At 33.1% G+C, this 7,379-nt stretch overlaps 2 long non-coding RNA genes across 2 annotated transcripts; both read right to left on the bottom strand.

Annotated features, from left to right (window-relative positions):
* Nucleotides 1–1,439: 1,439 nt before the first annotated feature.
* LOC130629109 (uncharacterized) lies at nt 1,440–3,627 on the bottom strand. The gene is made up of 2 exons (XR_008981909.1): nt 1,801–3,627; nt 1,440–1,654 (listed from the first exon to the last, which is right to left on the bottom strand). It is a non-coding gene; the product is annotated as an uncharacterized LOC130629109 (long non-coding RNA).
* A 1,144-nt stretch (nt 3,628–4,771) lies between these two features.
* On the bottom strand, nt 4,772–6,761 carry LOC130629116 (uncharacterized). Its single transcript, XR_008981911.1, has 2 exons — nt 5,817–6,761; nt 4,772–5,062 (listed from the first exon to the last, which is right to left on the bottom strand). It is a non-coding gene; the product is annotated as an uncharacterized LOC130629116 (long non-coding RNA).
* Nucleotides 6,762–7,379: the final 618 nt, after the last annotated feature.

The following is a 7,379-nucleotide window of genomic DNA, read 5'->3' as shown; positions in this document are numbered from 1 at the left end:
TCTTAATAATATATGTTTTGCAAATGTTATGATTTCGGTGTTTCGATTTACTTTCAAAACTTGAGTAAACTTCTTTCCAGTTACTTTATTCAAAAATTTCGAAGATATAAACTTTAAATACCTTTTTGCGTGAACAAAATCTTAAGAACTTGTCTTAGAACCAAATATAAATGAACTAACCAGACCCGAAATTAATTTAAGAAAAAAAGCGATACCTAAAATGTAGACATGATTATTCTGGTCGATTAATAATTTTCTAATGACGTCATTGCAAAAGTGCCGACGTAACCTTAACTTTAACTGCATTTCCTCTTTTCTACAAACTGTTAATAAGATTTGCGAAAAATCCAACAACTGATAGCAACTATATTTTTTTTCATTGGGATGCAAAACATAACGGTGTGTTAATCAAGGCAAAGCTGTTTAGCTATAATTTTCGGGTTGTCACAAAAAAACAGTAGTTGTACAAGACACATTATCTTATATGTGAGAACCAATTATGTAGGAACATTAGGTTTTAAATCTTGCCAAAAATAGGGACCGATTAAAAGGGTACGAAACAGCTCAAGTAAGATCTCCGTCATTAATGTCACTCTCCATCCTTTCACATACTTAATATAATTGTATAATCACCAGGCCAAGGTTGAGCTACAAGAAATTATTTTTTAAGAAAAAAGCAATCTAGCTTAGGTCGAAGAACTTTAGAGTTTTAATAGGAAAATTGACTTAAAGACACCGTAATGGTTCAAAAACATATTCGGATAGTATTATTTCATAAGTTCTTTTTTTACAAAACTATTTAATTACTAAAATATAAGATATAAAAGCAAATTAAATTGTCTATAATAAGTTCATAACAAACAAAGGTCTGCATTTTGAAAATATAAAGGGTCAAACAAAAATCACAATCTCAACCTCAAAAGAATCAAATTCACAATACCTTCCAATGTATAACAATAATGTTAAATTTTAATGACATCATTTAGAAATGCAGTATCAACATGGCACAATAAGTTTTGTTGAACGCTGGTAGTGCCGTCGAATATGGACTTCTTTTTTCATAATATGTCCCCTGGTGGGGTGATAGTAGACTGCCGTTGACTAGAAAATTCTTAGTGCATTATTTGCGACATGACTAGCGTGCAGGGCTTTTTTTGACTGTTGTAAAAAAAACTTCGAATAGGCTTCACTGCCTGACAACTGGGGGTTTGGGGGCGTTGTGAGCCCCAAACGAATTCAGTGCGGCGCCCTGGAAGCCAACGGCCTTTAACGCCCTTAAACGGCTGAAATAGCTTAAAATCATCTCTCAGACTCATCTTTGCTAAGTAGGTGTAAGGTGGGTTTTTTAGCTGACAAGGATTATATTTTGGAATGTTTTTTGTACAACTTGAGTAATTTAATTCTTTTTTTTTTAAAAATGTGATGTCATACGTTATTACTTTTAGGGAATTTATATACGGCGACATTTAAACAACAGATAATAATATACAAGATTTATATTTTTATCAAGACTGCTACACTTTTAATCGTTGTTCATGATATCTAACATTTTAAGTCTTTTTGGATATTTTATTGCCAGCATATCGATTACGTCATTTAAATTTATTTTCATCCCGTTTTGGATATTTAGCAACACATAGCCATTAAATCGATTCTGAACAAAAGTTTTTAAATTATAATTAAATGTACTTAATGTGGTGTTTCACAATTAAAACAGATAACTCAATAAATTAAGATACGCGACAAGATTAAAAATGTCGCATTCTCCTTACTACGCAATGTTATATTGTAGAAACATACCTGGGTCATCGAGCTTCTTAAATATGTCTTTACTCGTCGTAGCGTTGATATAGATCTTTCACAAGAACATGTCATTACTGGCACTTCAGCAAGAATATGTAAAATCTTGAAGATATTTGGGTAAAACATAAAAATATGTGCAGCTAATGCATTATTAATTATTTCTAAGAAATAAAGCTGAATGTTTACTTCCAATGTTTAGAACTTTCTCTTTTAAAAACACAAGCAATAAATTACTTCTTAGCTACCTCTTAAAGGCGCGTAATCACCCTTATCGAAAAAAAATTAACATATACATTTTATTTATTTATTTCAAAGTTCAGACGGAGTTATGGCTTTCCTGAAAATTTGAGGATGTAAAAGGTATTAGAAATCGAAATAATGGTACTTCAATATCTTAGTTTTATTGTTGTTTTTTCCAGCCGCCATATTTAACGATCTTGTTGATCTCTTATTCTTGTCTAATAAGCGGGCCGTCACAAAATATTCGTGTGAAACCGTAGGTAACCAAACGGCCTTAACTTTAAATGAGCTCTGAGATGGAGTTCGATAAAATCACAATATGGTAGGCTCCGAGTCACCATGCTGTTCTTTTTGGCTTGTTTTGTCTTTGCAAAAAGTAGAAAGAAATTTTAATTCTGTTTAAAAAAGTGGCCGCGCGTAAAAACATAAGTATCACTTTCTCCACTCAGATTTAATTTTCTTCTATTCTATTCGTCATTGTTTTTGGAGACCAGACAAAACAAGAAGAAGAAAGACCACAAGCTCCACCTAAAATTTTTGAAATTCAGTAACCCCCCAAAAAAAACAAAAACAAAAACAAAACAACAACAACAACAACAAAAAAACAACGGGGTATAAGAAAGTCACTTAGTGAGAAAAAGCAAAATAAAGAAAAATAATATACGATCTTAATTGTTCGAAAAAGGAAATAGCTTTAGTTAAAAAACCATATTACTAGAAAAAAGAAAAAATGCAGCCTATCATTCATGGTTGAAAGTCGCGCGATGGAACGTTTATGGTCTTAAACGGCATTTAGTTAACAAAAAATTAACATTTTGATGTCACTATCATGTTCAGCATACTTTTTTGTTAACTTTGCCAAATTTTGTCGAAAATAAAGTAATTTTAATTTTTGGTCCAATTTTGGCCTAAAATAACAATTAGGTGACAAAAATCAAAATTATGATGTCACTATTATGTTCAGCATAATTTTTTTGTTAACTGTGCCAAATTTTGTCGAAAACAAATACCAAATTTGGCCGATGACTTTTAAGTACTTAGAGAGTTTAGGTATGAAGTTTAAATTTGTGACGTTGCAATTGACCATTTGGTTAGTTAGTTACGAGTTGGAAACACATCCTCGCAGGCGAGATAGTAAAAAGAAAAAAAAGTAAAAATAGTTACCAAGATGAGATTCGAACACACGACTACTCCCGTGTCGGTGCTCAGAGAGGCAAAAATTTCTATTCTTGCAGGACACATTTGCGTTTTAATACAAGCTCACGAGCTTGTAACAAGACGTATGATATATGCAAACAACCTCGCGAATAAAGTTTACAACAAGAAGCCCTACGGCGTAAAGATTTCCGCCATTAGCAATAATCTGAAAAAGTACGGAACTTTAAAGAGGACTGAGAAGAATAGGGAAACAAAATCATTGAATATTCTAAAATTTTAAATTTAAATTTTTGATTATTATTGTAACTGTAAATCATGGCTAACTTAACTTACATAAACTTCATTTCTTTATAAAAACAATTTAAAAAAAAATAATAAACCTGAAAATTGATGAACAATAAAAACAAAATAAGAACAACGGCAAGGCTGATAATTTATGTATTTTCTCTTTTTCTCTGAAAAACAACTTGGAAAATATCTTTAAAGGTGGCAGGAATTTTTTTTTTACATAATCAGTTACGAAAGGCTATTTTCATCAGACTACATATTCTTTTTTCTTTTGCAACACACTTGTCACGATTTTATAGCTATAATACATTATTTTTCACCAAAAATATTCAGTCTCAACAATTCCTCTTTAAATTAAAAATCGTGAATAATTAATCAGTTCTGCTGAATATAGCTTTAGTCCACGTGCTTGCAAAATTGTACAGAAGGAAATGACGTAATTATAAAGGGAAACGTTAATGACATCCAAGATGGCGCATTATAAGACGAACTTCATTATGCTGCACTGCACAAGCGTTATCTTTCGATAGCATATAAAATTTAAAATAAAGTATTGTTCATTGGATAATAAAACAAGTTGTTGCACTGTTAGGATTCTTATTGGCTTAAAAGTCATTTTAGCCTCGCTAAACGTCCAGCCTAGCCGCGCTGTCTCTATCTATCTCTCTATCTCCTCAGCCGATTTTAAAGATTCCGCCTTCGCTGGCGGATATCAAAAGATATAGGAAGTCGACCCGCTTTATCAATTTCCGCCACACTCATAAGCTCTTGTGAGGTTTCCGTTTTTCCTAGGTCCGTCTGTTGGAGATACAGAAGTGGGTACGCAGGTTCCTCGTGCTTGCTTTTGTTGCTCCTAATACGGTCATTCAAACCGCGATTTTAAGGAAAAAAAGTGTGAGCATGTGCCAAAATTTTTTTTTAAAAAAAGCGCCTGCGGCATAACATTATGACGTCATCGATATTGACCTCACTTCCTAAAGAAGGATGACCATAGACTACTATTTCGCCTTTGGTTTCTACCCGGGCAGCCTAAACAGACGGCAAGGTGCACAAAACCCCGGATGGCTACCTCACAATTTACCAGTACAGGAACATTCTGACGCAAAGTTTTGCCTAAAGCGTTCTATCGTATAAGTTAGTAGCTGCCACTTTTTTTTACTACTAAAATTTTGAGCTTTTCTACACCATACATTTCACTTTCGTTTTCACAAAAAAAATGGTCGACAACTATTAGAAATGTAAAATAGACGCAAATAAACAAAGAACAACGATATTATACTTCAAAATTAAATTTTAAAAGGAAAATAATAATTCATCTGATCTGTAACCTTAGCTACCTCTAACGTTGGTCTTGATTAGTTTTTAGAAGCCTGCTAAAACTAAACGTAAATGTGAGAAAGCTAGCTTCACTCAGACTCAGTGGACCCCAATGGAAATAATCCACTAACAATAGGTTTTTGTTATTTTCTGGGCTAGAAACACTTTAAATATTTATCATTATTGTTGTTGTTGTTGTTAGACTAGCAACTGATTGCAAATGAAAAAAAATTGTACAGTTATATATATGTTAACCCTATCCGGTCCGGGGGGGGGGGGGGGGGCGGATTCCGCCCCCCCTGACGCTTTTTTTTTAATAACTCCTGATTGCTTTCTTATATGGCTATGATACTTACTGAGTTTCAACATTTATCTATTAGACACCTGCATGCTAAATTTTTAGGTCCCATACCATATAGAGGCTTTGATATTGGCCATTACTCGAAACTACCCCCAAAAATCTCTATGAAATCCTTATAATGGGGAAAATATAATAACTCCTGTTAGGATTATCCTTAGAACTTGAAACTTGCAACACAACTTTGTTTCGTCAAGAAGAATCATTTTGAATAATTTTGACACGTGACTAATCCGATTTCCCGATTTTGTCGGATTTTACCCGAAAATCGGGAAAAAACGGATTTTCGGTCAATTTTTGGCAATTTTTTATTTGATCCATGTAAAAACCGGAAGATATGTTAAAAACATTTTATTTAGCTTTTAGAAACTTCAAACAGAATGTAAAAATTCGCTCTAGAACAAAAGTAATTATATTTTAAGCAGATAGTGGCATTTTTAACAATTTTCAAGGTTCTGATGACGTCACAGAAAATGTGCTGACGCAAGCAAAAATTTATTGCCGCCATTTTGTTCCTTTTATGACGTACTATAAGTGTGCCAAGTTTGATTCAATTTGAACAATCCTATGAAAAGTTATTGGGGGGGGGGGCGGAATCCGCCTCCCCCGGTCATAGTATGTTCGAAAAACCCCGGACCGAATAGGGTTAAACGAAAAAGATAACAATTTACACATTTTTAGACATTTCAGCCTAGACCAATTCCTAATCGTGAGATTTTTTACCACGAAAGTCAATTTGAATTATATAAAAATACTTTACAAATTAGGCTATTACAAGTATTTTTTATTTCAATTTATAATCTGTATTTAACGAATATATTCTTATTTCAAACACATCCAACAAAAAGTGGTAATCAAGCAAATCAGCAAGCTCTTCAGTTTCATCATTGTTCCATCTTTTTTTTGACCGCTTTTGTCAACAAATCTTCACATGCAAATCACGTTTGAATGACGCTTGAAATTGTGAATTGTTGGGTCAAAATTAGTTTAATGAAATCGTGCCAACATGTTTTGTATCATAGAACAATTTGGGGCTGGTTCCCTAAAATGTGAAAAAACAGAAAGTACAATAAAAGCTACCAGAATCACCCAGAACCACCCAAAACCACAAAGACGCATGCGTGTCCAATGTGTGGCAATCGATTTCAATCTTTTATAATTCAAAAATTTAACGGACCAGCCATCAACGTTCAAAGGACCCAGGGTACAAACCTCGTACAGCCGACTTTCCGAAAAACGAAAAGTTTCTTTTTCAAGTCTCAATTATAAAATGTAATTTTTTGTACGAAAAAGTTTCATAATTCCCAACTTCTTACTAAATATAAGGTCTTCTACCTAACAGGAGTCTTTCCCTTTAAAGTCTATGGAATACACGTTCGATATCGGTTTAAGAGACAAAAAATTTAAAGAACGCCTACTCTGCGAAAACGACATCACATTTGAAAAAGTACTATCCAACTGCAGAGCTAGTGCGGTATCAAAGTTGCAAACTAAGTCTATTCTCACAACAAGCCTGACTCAACTCAATCGTCATCAACTGCTAATTCTGATATCAATCAGATGATCCATCGTCAAAAAAGCAAAGAAGTCATGAAATGCAAATCTTGTATTCTTAGGATTAAAAATGGCTTCCTTGATAACACATGATATTCTATCTAAGTTTTTATTTCCTGTAAATTCATCAGCAACATCATGAGGAAATATTGATTCAAAAAGTCCTCTTTCAATACAAGGAAAGTTCTCCATAATTTTTTTATCAACATTATGTGAAGCATAAAAGTTTGAATGTAAACGCAGCTCAATCGAATCGACAGCTCGAAGTAGATAGCAAAGGCTCTAGAATTATATAAACAATTGCCGTTTCCAGTAGATCTAAATAATAATGTTGTTTTTATTATCTATAGGCGATACTTAGCTACAAAGTTTTCTGCAAAAACATAATGTTAAAATGAAAAAATAAAACAAAAAAATAAACTATAATAAGTCTCGCTGTATATATTATTGATTACACCATAGTTAATAGAAACAACACTGGTTCGGAAGACCGGCAAACTTCACAGAATTTTTAAACGATGTTTATATGTACGTCACGTGACAACTGAATAGCCTAAATAGGCTATGAAAGCCAAATTAGGCAAAATTTATCTCCTAACTATACGATGGTTCCTATGGCTCACTTCTCTTCCAAATCAAAAACACTTCTCTTCTATATAAC

This window comes from Hydractinia symbiolongicarpus, chromosome 2 (genome assembly GCF_029227915.1).
Source record: "Hydractinia symbiolongicarpus strain clone_291-10 chromosome 2, HSymV2.1, whole genome shotgun sequence".
Lineage (NCBI taxonomy): Eukaryota > Metazoa > Cnidaria > Hydrozoa > Anthoathecata > Hydractiniidae > Hydractinia > Hydractinia symbiolongicarpus.
Note: the sequence above shows the minus strand (reverse complement) of the source record. Positions and strands in the feature narration are given on the sequence as shown.